The sequence below is a fragment of the Meles meles genome, unplaced genomic scaffold (genome assembly GCF_922984935.1).
Source record: "Meles meles unplaced genomic scaffold, mMelMel3.1 paternal haplotype, whole genome shotgun sequence".
NCBI classification, from domain to species: domain Eukaryota; kingdom Metazoa; phylum Chordata; class Mammalia; order Carnivora; family Mustelidae; genus Meles; species Meles meles.
This window is the reverse complement of record NW_025721609.1, coordinates 558,899-574,355: the sequence shown is the minus strand read 5'-3', so window position 1 is coordinate 574,355 and position 15,457 is coordinate 558,899.

The following is a 15,457-nucleotide window of genomic DNA, read 5'->3' as shown; positions in this document are numbered from 1 at the left end:
ATTCTTCCTGGATGTATCTTTTTTAAAAAATTTTATTTATTTATTTGACAGAGAGAGATCACAAGTAGGCAGAGAGGCAGGCAGAGAGAGTGAGAGGGAAGCAGGCTCCCTGCCGAGCAGAGAGCCCGATGCGGGACTCGATCCCAGGACCCTGAGATCATGACCTGAGCCGAAGGCAGCGGCTTAAACCACTGAGCCACCCAGGCGCCCCTTCCTGGATGTATCTTGATGTCTTTATTAAAGGACTCAACTTTCCTAAGATAAAGAGGGATTAAAAATTGGTTTACCTATAGGGATAGCATTCTGTGGGGAAAAGGGGTTACCTTGAAGTTTAACTGTATAAGAATATTAGAAAACATAAATATAAAAAGAAAAAACTAAACTAATTTTTTAAAAAAATTAAAAAAAATAGAAAAGCAAAAGAAAAACACGGGTGTATGTATCAAAAATTTCAGGTTAGAAATTTATTGTGGAATTTGATGTACTGGACATCTCACTGTGATGGTAAATAGGTTAAAAAAATTATCTATATTTAAAAAAATGAACCAGAATAGTGGGAACGAGTTGAAAAGAAAAGTTGTATCTATTAAATAGTGGTCATTATTCTTTTGTCGTCCTTTATTTTTTCTTCCCTCTTGGTGGGTTTGCTGGGGGAGGGGCCTGCCATGTGGGTTTTCAGTCAATGGTGTTCCCTGATTTAAGTCCTCCTGTCCCCCTCAAGGGGGTGGACTCTGAGGAAACTGGTTTTTTAGGCTTTTGTTCTCTGGACGTTTTTGTTTGTTTGTTCTCTTTTTTTTTTCTTCCTTCCTGCCTTGACAGTTTTTGATGTTTTTTGGAGGTTTAGAGGAAAGCAAACTGCACCCCGACCTCCCTCTCAGAAAGAAGTCTCAGATTGCTCCCCGAGGATGTTGCAGAGCTGCTGGCAGAGCAAGTTCTGAGTTGCAGTCCCTGGGGGTGCAGGATTTCCTCCTTGTTCCCAAAACCAAGGTGGCAGTAGCTGTCTGGGCAGCTCCAGACTGCCAGAGAGGTAAGCAGTGTTCACACACTGAGATTTTCCTGCTGGTCTGGCTGGGAGTGCCTGGTCTTTTTGGTCCGAGAGCACTGGGCTCTGCCTGGTCCTTCTGGGTTCGAGAGCACCGGGTGGCAGCACTAGGTCTAAGAGTGCGGGGCTGGCGCACACCTCGCCCGGGGGAGGGTGTGGGGCATGCGCATCTCAGGTTCTGCCAGCTGGTGAAGCTCCCAGCCTCACAGGAGCTGGACCCAACATGTTCTCAGGCGCACTGGTGGCTCATACCTGGTTTCTCCGCTGCACTCTCTCTGGCTCAGGGCCAGGGGAGGCTGTACTAGGTATGGGGACTTAAGCCCCTTTCCCTAACTGCCCCAATTCTCACAATTTCCCCCCAGGATCTTTTGCTCTTTTTGAGTGCTTTCAACCAGACTCCAAGTTAATGCAGGTCCCCAGTCACAGGGAACTCTGGTATTGGGGTATTACTTTCCAATCAGTTGCCTCTGTTGGCTCCCTCCCCATTTTGTTTATCTTCTGATATCAGTCTGATATTCCCACTCTGCTTTACCTGTCCACTGTTGTCTTCTCCCGTAGAGATCCAGACGTGTATAATTCTGATCTCCTGTTGATTTCATGTGTGATCGAAGTTCTTTGGTAGGTTATCAGCTCACTTTAGGGTACAGATTGAAAAGGTGCCTCCTCCTACTTCCCGGCCATCTTATCTCTGTTGTTGTTGTTTCTCAATGATGTGCTTCTATGTACTTGACAGAGAGAGACAGAGAGAACATAATCAGTGAGGGATCTGTAGAGGGAGAAGCAGACTTGCGTGTGAGTGGCGAACCTGAGGTGGGAGACATTCCAATGAGCCTGGGATAAGGAGTAGAGCTGAAGGCTGCTTCTGATCTGATGGAGACACCCCTGGACACAATCTTTGTCTTCTTAACACCTCATTGTTCTAGACAAGAAATCCTGCTCTGTCATTGTTCAGAAATGCAGGGGATAGGGGGTTTTGGCTTGGGCTGGTGTGACTTGCTCTAAACAACCTCCTTCTAGAGCTGTCATAGCTGGTCATCTTCTAGTGAGGGACTTGTCTCTAGATGACTGTCCTCCCAAGTATGTTTGGGTGAGGAGAATTCCTCCATTGCTAGGTTTGCAGGGTGAATGACATTATGTCTCGTGTAGCTCTGCTCCTGTGGATGGTGCTGGGAGTCCTCTGTGTGTCGGAATCTGGATCTCTGTTTCTGCCCACAGAGGAGGGACGTTTTTAGCTCTGATTTCTCAAAGAAATATTGGGCCCTCTTTTTCCTCTCTCTTCTACATCTCCTAGAATAAGTAATCATTGACATTCATTGCAGTCAAGGATTTCCTTATCCATTTTCATATTCCTCATTCTTCCTTCTCTCCTTTGCTTCGCTTCTTTTTTTCCCAGTACTTGTCTTTCAGGTAACTCACTGCATCCCCTGTTTCTGCCAGCTTCCTTGTATTTGCATACAGTCTGCTAACAAATTTTTTCATCAGGGCCTCTTAATTTTATTTTTCTTTATCACATTTATCTCTGTGGTTCAAGACTCCCTGATGCCTTCTATGTTTTTTCTGATGAAGAGTGAGTATTCTGGCTGCTGCTTGAAATCCTCCATCAGGCATGTGACATGTATAGGGTTCACTTTGATTGAATGGCCATGATCATTTCTTGTTCTTGTTCCTTGGCTTCAATTCAATCTTCCATCATTCCATTGTTTCTAGATCTCTTTCTTCTTCTCTGTATTCGAAAAGCGTATTTTGTTTTCTTCCCTGAGGGTAATATCTTTAGGAAGAAGAGCTCATGGAGTATCCAAAGCCTGGCCATTTAGGGAGGCTCTGATGTGTTTTGCCTGCCCTTTGTAATGGTGTTGCGGCTGTCCACTCTCTTCTGGCCAGTCCTCTGCAGAGGCTCTCATTGCCTGCCTTTCGGAGTGTTTGATGTCTGCACTGAATATGGCGAGGTTTAGCTTGGTGGGCTCTGGGGTGCCTGTGAAAGGAGACTTTCAACCCAGTCCACAGAACTAAGGCCTGCTGAATGCTGTGGTCATGAGAGAGGATGTGGGAAGTGCTTTCTTCTAGTTACCTACGGGATGGTATGTTCTCCTGACACTAAGCATCTTGGCCTGAGGAAGTCAGTCCCAATAGTTTTCCAGGGTTGGGTCTTCGTGTTTGCAGGTGAGGCATCTTATGTCCTCACCATCCTGTCTGTGGCCACTAGTTCAGTCTTTTTTCTGGTGGTAGGAGAGCCCCAATTTTCTTTTGCCCCCCCCCCAGAGGCATCTCCACAAATAGTGCCAATCACGGATGCACAGCAAGAAATAATAACCATACCACTGTGTCAACAGTTATTGTCTCTGATCATGGTTTCCAGGCTGTCTGACCAGGTTGCTTTCTGGTGTCCTCTGCAGGTGAAACACTGTGTTCTCTGGAGTCTATGTCTGCCATGTCTGCTGATCTGAAACCTGGGTCTAAAGACGCTTTAGAGGTAAGAACTCATGCCATTTAGGCCCTCTCTTTTTCTCCACCTACAGCTTTGGGTCAACATTCAACTTGTGGTTTCCCAGTGTGCTCCTCTCTCCTGAGCCTTTGTCTTTGGCCATTGTTCCACCCTCTGAAGCACAAACCATGCACTTCTCTCCCAAGCCATGTCTACACCCTTCTCCCATGGTCTCTGTGACATCTTCTCTCTTTCACTGTGGAGTGTGATTTCTAGGCTTTAGGTACATTTATGCCATATTTATGTTGATGTGGTCATCTTCTGGTTGTGCTTATGGCTGAACACAAACCTGGAGCTCCCAGACACTTCTAACAACTCCCTGTCTTCTAAATGCACGACAGTCTTACCCAACCAGAAGCAAGAAGGCATTCTTGCCACTTTCCACATGTGGCAGAAATGGGGAGAGCATTGGGCTGTGTCATATCTGTCAGTCACAGAAAGACAAATAACATATGATTTCACTCACTCGTGGAGGTAAAGAAGCATGTGGGAAAAAAAAAAAAAAGAAAAAAGGGACAGGCACTGAGACTCTAACCGGGCACACAAAATTTGGTGTTTGTTCCAAGGCAGGTTAGTGAGAATCTGTGTTTCTAAAAGAGGATTAAATGGGACATTCAATGCAGGAAATGTGTCCGAATTGGATGTAACATGAGTTTCCAATGTAGCTGAAGGTCAATTGTGATCTGAAAAAGAGCAGCTTCATATCAGCTAATATTATTCTAAGAATTATGTGAAACACACAATACACACACACACACACTTAAAAGAGTACCACAGAAGTTAGGGAGCAAGTGAGGAATAGTACTCCTGGAAGCAAACCTCAGAGAAAAAACAAACAAACAAACAAAAATGAGGGATAAAAGCATAGAGAATCAAAGTCAGAAACCGACCAAACTGGAAAAGTTTACTCCTTACCTATCAAGAATTAATTAAAGCATTTGGGACTTATCTCTCCTAAACAACCTCACCAAAAAAGACCCCTACACACAAGTATGCCAGCAAATCAAATACTTGAGAGAAATGGATAATTCCTAGACACATATCCACTACCAAGACTAGGTCATGAACATAAACATCTGACGTCTCAGGAAATGATGAAAGGGTTTGAAGCTGTTCTCAAACACCTCCCAAAACAGAAAAAGCCAGGTTGAAATCAATTTCCTGGTCCACACTTCGAGACATTTAATGAAGTCAATGTCTGTTCTTTACATCTATTCTCAAAATGTAGGAAGAGGGAAGACTCTAATTTACAATGTCCAAAGAAAGAATTCAGATAAGCACCTTATAGGAAACCAATTGCATACAATTTTAATCAGTAAGATAATAAAATTATAATTCATTTCTTTCCTCTTTTTTTCTTCATCTATAAGTGAAACGGCCTGTTTTTCTTTCTATCCAATATTGTTTTCTTATGTTTGGGAAGGCAGCCTTTCATACATCATATATTTTTATACATAGTGTTTCCTGATTTCTTAGATGCATAAATCACCGAGTGCCATCATCATGTATGCCACACTTCCTCCATACCCATTAACCAGTTCCCTCATTCCTGGCATGTCTCATCCTTCTGTAACCCTCAGCTTTCTTCCCACAGTCTTGAGTCTCTCATGGTTTTTATGCCTGCCTGACTACTGCTCTTCCTGTTTTGTCTTGCTTCTACTAATGTCCATATTATTCCTCATGTGCCACACATGTGTGAAGCCATATGATATTTCCCTTGGTCTGCTTGCCTTTTTCAATGAGAATTATCCAGTCCTGTGTCATTCATTTCAAGTCTAGTACCGGGGCTTCATCCTTCCGGATGGAAGAGGAATACTCTGTTGCCTGGATGGACCACACCTGCTTTATACACTAGCATTTTAAAGGGGATCTTGACTCCTTCCACAGTTCTTCTAGAGGTGGATGGCAGGCCATCAATGTAGGCTGTTCCTTTTCCTATGAATAGAGTAGATCAAAATGGGTCTCCCAATGAGGATGACAAGGAGGGCTGTCCAGGGTTATTCCTTCAGGGATAGCTATCATGTAGAATGCCACTGTCCTTGAAGCCTTTGCAAAAGTTTTAAGGTAAAGTCAGGTAGAGAGAGCCCTCATCTTTCAGGACTGGTGTTTCAGAAGAGTAGGAGATGAGGACCCAGAGAGCAAAATGCATCCATGTCCTACCACTTTTCCTTGAAATGTGACTTTCCTTCCCTTATTCCTTCCCTTCTCTTCCAAGCAGACCAAGCACCAAAGGCAGACCCTACACCCTATAACCTTAAGTAAAAGAAGCTAAGAAAGGATGCTCTCACCCATAGGATGTCAAACTCTCAGATATATAATGATACACAAGAAGCCTCCCTGTTGATTGAGATCTTTAGAAATTGTAGTGGAAATAGGAGCACGTTTCTCTCACTGGAGAAATGTTGGACTCAAGAATAGTATACTGAATGTCATTTTCTTTTCTCTTTGTATAGAAAGGTATGAGAGAAAGAAACAGAAAAGACCACCTAGGTTCATGGTCAGGGTACTAGGGCTGTTTTTTGGTAATTCCCAGGGCTTCCTATTCAAAGCCATAGGACACATAGGTCATGAGAGAGGGATTGCTTCTTCAGTGAAGTCAGCTTCTGGAATGTAACAAAGCTTTTAGGTCCAAGCAACCACTACTCCGCAACCATGCGAAATCACTCCACCTGGCTGGAGAAGTCATGGGTCAGCCAGGAGGATACCAAACTCTCCCAAGTCGCTGGAGCTGTCTGTTTATTTCTCCAAGACAGTGTGCAAAACGAGCCAGTGTCACCTTCTTCATGGCCGAAATTGTGGTCTTTGGCCGTGACTGTCACCTCCAGACCTCTGGACTTCTGAGACAGTCAAAGATCCACAATTCCATCTTACCCACAAAAGATCAAGAAAAATTCAGGACTACAACCAAGCCTCAGATGAGGAACTCCACGTCCCAACATGTGCATGATCCTCCCACCCAAACAGGAGTCTTCTGACCAGGAAAAGGGCCACCCAAGGAAATCTCACAGTGAACACCTGCAACCATGCCAAAGACATGCCTGTAGTCTTCAACAGTGAGCACACTAGTTCCACTAGCATCTCCAGAAACCATGCCAAGAAGTTCTTCCCATCTTCTAAGTTGACCAAGCAACAAAGGCAGACCATACATCAAAGAACCTTAGGCCCAGAACGTACTCATTGGTTTGTAGCCCACAGGAGCAATCAAGGAGCATGTGGGAAGAGAATGATTGCCCACATGAAGCCATCAGAAAGGCTTCGTGCCAGGTTCAGGGAGACAATGTATATCCAGAACAGGACGCATTGAAGAGGATTCAACGGCCCATGATTCCTTAGCATTCCCACAGGGTGGTGCAGCTTCCCTCTGTGGAACTGAATGGAGATGTTGCAGCACAAGCCTACCTTAACCCTCCCATTTCCATTCCCCAAACGTTTTCATGGGATAAACAAAGAGTGACTATTGCGGGAGATGGACATGTAGTAATAGAACAGATGAGGAGGAAAAATGGGAGAACAACGGGCCATTGCAGTGGGACAGACAGCGGATGCTCACTGTTTTGGGGAGATTCAGGAAGACAAAGAAGATGAGAACAAACAAGGGAGCTCAGAGCCAAGGTCTGGCATTTTGGATAGTCAAATGTGCTCTGGATGTCGCTGCATTCCATAGGGACATAGGTCCAAATTCAATAAACCATCCTCTGGCCCAGTCCATCTTTATCAACTGTGTCTTCTTCTTCTTGTTCTTTCTGTAATTCAATGATTTGCATGCATGTATTTGACAGAGAAAGTGAGAGAGATCATAATCAGGGAGGGAGCTGGAGAGGGAGAAGCAGACTTGCCTCTGAGCAGGAATCATGAGGTGAGGGATGATCCAATGAGCCTGGGATCATGAGGTGAATTAAAGGCCGCCTCTGAACAGATGGAGACATCCCGGGACCCAGTCTTTGTGTTCTTAACACCTCATTGTTCTAGGCAAGAACGCCTGCTGTGTAATTTTTCAGAAAAGCAGGGGATACGGATTTTGGCTAGGGCTAGTGTGTCTTGCTCTATACAACCTGCTTCTAGAGCTGGCATAGCTGGTTGACTTGAAGTCAGAGATGTGGCTTTAGAAACACTCTTCTCCCAAGCATATTTGGGTGAAGAGAATTCCTCCATTGCTAGCTTTTTCAGGAAGAATGATACTATATCTTGTGTTGCTCTGCTTCTGTGGATGTTTCTGGGAGTCCCCTGGTCCTCCAAATCTGGATCTCTGATTCTGCCCCCAGATGAAGGATGTTTTCAACGCTGATTTCTCCAAGAAACGTTGGGCCCTCTTTTCTCTCTCTCTTCTAGGTCTCCTGAAATAAGCACATATTAACATTCTTTACATTCAAGGATTTCCCCAAGTCCCTTGTTATGTTCTATCATTCTTCCTTCTCTCCTTTCCTTCGCTTCTTTTTTTCCCAGTACTTTCCTTCTAGGTAACTCTTTGGATGCTCTTGTTCTGCCAGTTCCTGGACATTGCAACCAATCTACTAACAAATCTTTTCATCAGGGCCTCTTAGTTTTCTATTTTTTATAATATTTATCTCTCTGGTAATAGACTCCCTGATTCCTTCTACGTTTTTCTGATGCAGAGTGAGTGTACTGGCTGCTGCTTGATATCCTCCATCGGGCATGTGGCATGTACAGGTTCACTTCGAATGTGTGTCCATGATCATTTCTTGTTCTTTTGCCTCGGCATCAATTGATTTTTCCATCGTTGCCTTTGTTCTAGGTCTCTGTCTTCTTCTCTGTATTCAAAAGGTGCCTTCTGTTTTCTACCCTGAGGGTAATTTCTTCAGGAAGAGATTATGGAGTTTTCAGGGGCTGGCACTTGAGGGAGTCTCGGGTGTTTGTGTCATGCCCTCTGGGGTTGTGTTGTAGTTGTCCACTCTCCCTTGGGGGAGTCTTCTGCAAAGGCTCTCGTTGTCTGCCATTCGGAGGGTTTGTTGTCTGGACCGAATTTGGTTAGGGTTAGCTTGGTGGGCTCTGGTGTGCCTGTGAAAGGAGACTTTCAGCCCACTCAAGAGAAGTTAGTTCTATTATTTCTCCTGCTGAATGCTGTGGTCAGGAGAGAGGACGTGGGCAGGGCTTTCTTCTAGTCCCCAACGGGAGCATCTGTTCCTCTGGGACTAAGCAACGTGGCCTGAGGAAGGCAGTCCTAACAGTTTTCCAGGGCTGGAACTTCATGTTTGCAAGTTAGGCAGCTAATGTCCTCACTCTCCTGTCTGTGGCCACTAGCTCGCTTTATGCTGGTGGGGGGAGAGTCCCATGTTTCTTGGTCCTCTTCAAGGCATCTCCAGCAATAGTGCCTATCACGGATGCATAGCAAGAAACAATAATAATACCACTGTGTCAAAAGATATTGTCTCTGGTCATGGTTTGCAGGCTGTCTGCACCTGTTTGCTTACTGGTGTCCTCTCCAGGAGAAACACAGTGTTCTCTGGAGTCTATGTGTGCCAAGCTTGCTATTCTGAAATCCCCGGGACTCAAGACCATTTGGTTGCAAGATCTCATGCCATTCAGACCCTCTCCTTTCCTCCGCATCAGATATGGGTATATATTCAACTTGTGTGTGCCCAGTGTGCTCCTCTCTGATTGGCCTTTGTCTTTGACCATGGCTCCCTGCCCTCTGAAGCACCAACCGTCCACTTCTCCCCTAAGCCATGTCTACACCATTCTCCCATGGTCTCTGCGACTTCTTCTCTCTTTCGCTTGGATTTAGATTTCTAGGCATCAGGTCCATTATGCCATGTTTACATTGATGTGGACATCTTCCGGTTGTGATTATGGCAGAAGACAAACCTAGAACTCCCAATATTTCTGCAATCTTCCTGTCCTCCAAATGCACCGCAGACTCTTACCCAGCCATAAACAAGAAGGCATTCATGCCCCTTGCCACATGTAGCAAAAACGTGAAGCGTATTGGGCTGTGTCACATGTCAGTCATAAAAAGACAATTAACATTCTTTTTTTTATTTTATTTATTTTTTTCAGCATAACAGTATTCATTGTTTTTGCACAACACTCAGTGCTCCATGCAAAACGTGCCCTCCCTATTACCCACCACATGCTCCCCAACCTCCCACCCCTGACCCTTCAAAACCCTCAGGTTGTTTTTCAGAGTCCATAGTCTCTTATGGTTCGTCTCCCCTCCCCAATGTCCATAGCCCCCTCCCCCTCTTCCAATCCCACCTCCCCCCAGCAAACCCCAGTTTGTTTTGTGAGATTAAGAGTCAGTTATTGTTTGTCTCCCTCCCAATCCCATCTTGTTTCATTTATTCTTCTCCAATCCCCCTAACCCCCCATGTTGCTTCTCCATGTCCTCATATCAGGGAGATCATATGATAGTTGTCTTTCTCCGATTGACTTATTTCCCTAAGCATGATAAGCTCTAGTTCCATCCACGTCATAGCAAATGGCAAGATTTCATTTCTTTTGATGGCTGCATAGTATTCCATTGTGTATATATACCACATCTTCTTGATCCATTCATCTGTTGATGGACATCTAGGTTCTTTCCATAGTTTGGCTATTGTAGACATTGCTGCTATAAACATTCGGGTACACGTGCCCCTTCGGATCACTACGTCTGTATCTTTAGGGTAAATAGCCAGTAGTGCAATTGCTGGGTCATAGGGCAGTTCTATTTTCAACATTTTGAGGAACCTCCATGCTGTTTTCAGAGTGGTTGCACCAGCTTGCATTCCCACCAACAGTGGAGGAGGGTTCCCCTTTCTCTGCATCCTCGCCAGCATCTGTCATTTCCTGACTTGTTCATTTTAGCCATTCTGACTGGTGTGAGGTGATATCTCATTGTGGTTTTGATTTGTATTTCCCTGATGCCGAGTGACGTGGAGCACTTTTTCATGTGTCTGTTGGCCATCTGGATGTCTTCTTTGCAGAAATGTCTGTTCATGTCCTCTGCCCATTTCTTGATTGGATTGTTTGTTCTTTGGGTGTTGAGTTTGCTAAGTTCCTTATAGATTTTGGATACTAGCCCTTTATCTGATATGTCGTTTGCAAATATCTTCTCCCATTCTGTCAGTTGTCTTTTGGTTTTGTGAACTGTTTCCTTTGTTGTGCAAAAGCTTTTGATCTTGATGAAATCCCAATAGTTCATTTTTGCCCTTGCTTCCCTTGCCTTTGCCGTTGTTCCTAGGAAGATGTTGCTGCGGCTGAGGTCGAAGAGGTTGCTGCCTGCATTCTCCTCAAGGATTTGGATGGATTCCTTTCTCACATTGAGGTCCTTCATCCATTTGGAGTCTATTTTCATGTGTGGTGTAAGGAAGTGGTCCAATTTCATTTTTCTGCATGTGGCTGTCCAATTTTCCCAGCACCATTTATTGAAGAGGCTGTCTTTTTTCCATTGGACATTTTTTCCTGCTTTGTCGAAGATGAGTTGACCATAGAGTTGAGGGTCGATTTCTGGGCTCTCTATTCTGTTCCACTGATCTATGTGTCTGTTTTTGTGCCAGTACCATGCTGTCTTGATGATGACAGCTTTGTAATAGAGCTTGAAGTCCGGAATTGTGATGCCACCAACTTTGACTTCCTTTTTCAATATTCCTTTGGCTATTCGAGGTCTTTTCTGGTTCCATATAAATTTGAGGATTATTTCTTCCATTTCTTTGAAAAAAATGGATGGTATTTTGATAGGGATTGCATTAAATGTGTAGATTGCTTTAGGTAGCATGGACATTTTCACAATATTTATTCTTCCAATCCAGGAGCATGGAACATTTTTCCATTTCTTTGTGTCTTCCTCAATTTCTTTCATGAGTACTTTATAATTTTCTGTGTATAGATTCTTAGCCTCTTTGGTTAGGTTTATTCCTAGGTATCTTATAGTTTTGGGTGCAATTGTAAATGGGATTGACTCCTTAATTTCTCTTTCTTCTGTCTTGTTGTTGGTGTACAGAAATGCAACTGATTTCTGTGCATTGATTTTATATCCTGACACTTTACTGAATTCCTGTACAAGTTCTAGCAGTTTTGGAGTGGAGTCTTTTGTGTTTCCCACATATAGTATCATATCATCTGCGAAGAGTGATAGTGTGACTTCTTCTTACCAATTTGGATGCCTTTAATTTCTTTTTGTTGTCTGATTGCTGAGGCTAGGACTTCTAGTACTACGTTGAATAGCAGTGGTGATAATGGACATCCCTGCAGTGTTCCTGACCTTAGCAGAAAAGCTTTTAGTTTTTCTCCATATGAATGATATTTTTGGTGGGTTTTTCATAGATGGCTTTAATAATATTGAGGTATGTGCCCTCTATCCCTACACTTTGAAGAGTTTTGATGAGGAAGGGATGCTGTACTTTGTCAAATGCTTTTTCAGCATCTATGGAGAGTATCATATGGTTCTTGTTCTTTCTTTTATTAATGTGTTCTATCACATTGATTGATTTGCGGATGTTGAACCAACCCTGCAGCCCTGGAATAAATCCCACTTGATCGTGGTGAATAATCCTTTTAATGTACTGTTGAATCCTATTGGCTAGTATTTTGGCCAGAATTTTTGCGTCTGTGTTCATCAAGGATATTGGTCTGTAGTTCTCTTTTTTGGTGGGATCCTTGTCTGGTTTTGGGATCAAGGTGATGCTGGCCTCATAGAATGAGTTTGGAAGTTTTCCTTCCATTTCTATTTTTTGGAACAGTTTCAGGAGAATAGGAATGAGTTCTTCTTTAAATGTTTGGTAGAATTCCCCTGGGAAGCCGTCTGGCCCTGGGCTTTTGTTTGTTTGGAGATTTTTGATGACTGTTTCAATCTCCTTACTGGTTATGGGCCTGTTCAGGTTTTCTATTTCTTCCTGGTTCATTTGTGGTAGTTTATATGTCTCTAGGAATGCATCCATTTCTTCCAGATTGGCCAATTTGTTGGCGTAGAGTTGCTCATAGTATGTTCTTATAATTGTCTGTATTTCTTTGGTGTTAGTTGTGATCTCTCCTCTTTCATTCATGATTTTATTGATTTGGGTCCTTTCTCTTTTCTTTTTGATGAGTCTGGCCAGGGGTTTATCAATCTTATTGATTCTTTCAAAGAACCAGCTCCTAGTTTCATTGATTTTTTTCTATTGTTTTTTTTGGTTTCTATTTCATTGATTTCTGCTCTGATCTTTATGATTTCTCTTCTCCTGCTGTGTTTAGGGTTTCTTTCTTGTTCTTTCTCCAGCTCCTTTATGTGTAGGGTTAGGTTGTGTACTTGAGACCTTTCTTGTTTCTTGAGAAAGGCTTGTACTGCTATATATTTTCCTCTCAGGCCTGCCTTTGCTGTGTCCCATAGATTTTGAACTGTTGTGTTTTCATTATCATTTGTTTCCATGAATTTTTTCAGTTCTTCTTTAATTTCCTGGTTGACCCATTCATTCTTTAGAAGGATGCTGTTTAGTCTCCATGTATTTGGGTTCTTTCCAGCTTTCCTCTTGTGATTGAGTTCTAGCTTCAGAGGATTGTGGTCTGAAAATATGCAAGGAATGATCCCAATCTTTTGATACCGGTTGAGACATGATTTGTGACCCAGGATGTGATCTATTCTGGAGAAAGTTCCATGTGCACTAGAGAAGAATGTGTATTCTGTTGCTTTGGGATGAAATGTTCTGAATATATCTGTGATGTCCATCTGGTCCAGTGTGTCATTTAAGGCCTTTATTTCCTTGTTGATCTTTGGCTTGGATGATCTGTCCATTTCAGTGAGGGGAGTGTTCAAGTCCCCTACTATTATTGTATTATTATTCATGTGTTTCTTTGATTTTGTTATTAATTGTTTGATATAGTTGGCTGCTCCCACGTTAGGGGCATAGATATTTAAAATGGTTAGATCTTCTTTTTGGACAGACCCTTTGAGTAGGATATAGTGTCCTTCCTCATCGCTTATTATAGTCTTTGGCTTAAAATCTAATTGATCTGATATAAGGATTGCCACCCCAGCTTTCTTCTGATGCCCATTAGCATGGTAAATTGTTTTCCACCCCCTCACTTTAAATCTGGAGGTGTCTTCGCGTCTAAAATGAGTTTCTTGTAGGCAACATACTGATGGGTTTTGTTTTTTTATCCATTCTGATACCCTGTGTCTTTTGATTGGGGCATTTAGCCCATTAACATTCAGGGTAACTATTGAGAGATATAAATTTAGTGTTATTATTAGCCTGTAAGGTGACTGTTACTGTACATTGTCTCTGTACCTTTCTGATCTACTACTTTTAGGCTCTCTCTTTGCTTAGAGGACCCCTTTCAATATTTCCTGTAGAGCTGGTTTGGTGTTTGCAAATTCTTTCAGTTTTTGTTTGTCCTGGAAGGTTTTTATCTCTCCTTCTATTTTCAATGATAGCCTAGCTGGATAGAGTATTCTTGGCTGCATGTTTTTCTCGTTTAGTCCTCTGAATATATCATGCCAGCTCTTCCTGGCCTGGCAGGTCTCTGTGGATAAGTCTGGTGCCAATCTAATATTTTTACCATTGTATGTTACAGACTTCTTTTCTCGGGCTGCTTTCAGGATTTTCTCTTTGTCACTAAGACTTGTAAATTTTACTATTAGGTGACGGGGTGTGGACCTATTCTTGTTGACTTTGAGGGGGGTTCTCTGCATCTCCTGGATTTTGAGGCTTGTTCCCTTTGCCATATTAGGGAACTTCTCTCCAATAATTCTCTCCAATAGACCTTCTGCTCCCCTCTCTGTTTCTTCTTCTTCTGGAATCCCAATTATTCTAATGTTGTTTCGTCTTATGGTGTCACTTATCTCTCGAATTCTCCCCTCATGGTCCAGTAGCTGTTTGTCCCTCTTTTGTTCGGCTTCTTTATTCTCAAGAAAATTATCATTCTTGCCACTCGCCACATGTGGCAGAAAGATGAAGAGTACTGGGCTGTCTCCCCCCCCACACACACACACTTAACAGAGTCCCACTGAAGTTAGGAAGAAGTGAGAAATAGCACTCATGGAAGCAAACATCAGAGAAAAAAAAACATAAAGGAAAGAAGCACAGAGAATCACAGTCAGAAACCAAACAAACTGGAAAATTTAACTCCTTACCTCTCAAGAATTAATTAAAGCATTCAGGACTAAACTCCCCTAAACAACCTAACCTAAAAGACCCCTACACACAAGTATTCCAGCAAATCCAATACCTGAGAGAAAAGGATAAATTCCAAGACATGTATCCACTACCAAGACTAGGTCATGAAACATAAACATCTGACGTCTTAGGTCATGACGAAAGTGTTTGAAGCATTCCTCAAACACCTCCCAGCACACAAAAAGCTAGGTTGAAATAAATTTCCTGGTCCACACTTCTAGACCTTTAACGAAGGCAATGTCAGTTCTTCTCAATAGTTTCCGAAATCGAGGAATAGGGATGACTCTAATTTACAATGATCAAAGACCCAATTCAGATAAAGACCTCATAGGAAACAAATTGCTTACCATTTTAGTCAGTAAGATAATAAAAGTATATTTCATTTCTTTCCTAGTTCTTCATCCACATGTGAAATGGCCTGTTTTTCTTTCTTTTCAATATTTTTTCTTATGTCCAGAAAGCCAGCCTTTCATCCATCATATGTTTGTGAAATAGTGTTCCTTGAGTTTTTAGTTGCATATAAGACCAAGTGCTCATCATCATCATATATGCCACCCCACCTCCATACCATAAGACCCTTCCCTCATTCCTGGCATGTCTCATCCTTCTGTAACCCTCAGCTAGGTTCCCAGAGTCCTGGGTCTCTCCTGGTTTGTCTCTCTGTCTTACTTCCGCTCCATCCGTTTTCCCTTGCTTCTACTAATGTCCATGGTATTCCTCTTGTTCCATGTATGAGTGAAGTCATATGATAATTCCTTGGTCTGATTACATTTCTCATTGATAATAACCCAGTCCTGTGTCATTCATGTCAAGGCAAGTGTCAGGGCTTCATCCTCCCTGATG